Below are 210 nucleotides of genomic sequence, written 5' to 3'. Positions count from 1 at the left end.
TCCTCCCGAACTCGTGAGGTCCACCTGGGATATATTAGACTCTTTCTCAGACAAAACAAAACAAAATAAAATGCAGTCATTGAAAACAAGATGTAAACAGAAATGTGTGTAACCATTTGTAAATTGTTCCTCAGTTGCTTAGCCACCATGTAACAGCTGATTCTCTCTCTCTCTCTCTCTCTCTCTCTCTCTCTCTCTCTCTCTCTCTCT

The sequence above is a fragment of the Mus caroli genome, chromosome 10 (assembly GCF_900094665.2).
Source record: "Mus caroli chromosome 10, CAROLI_EIJ_v1.1, whole genome shotgun sequence".
NCBI lineage: Eukaryota > Metazoa > Chordata > Mammalia > Rodentia > Muridae > Mus > Mus caroli.
This window is presented reverse-complemented; position numbering follows the sequence as displayed.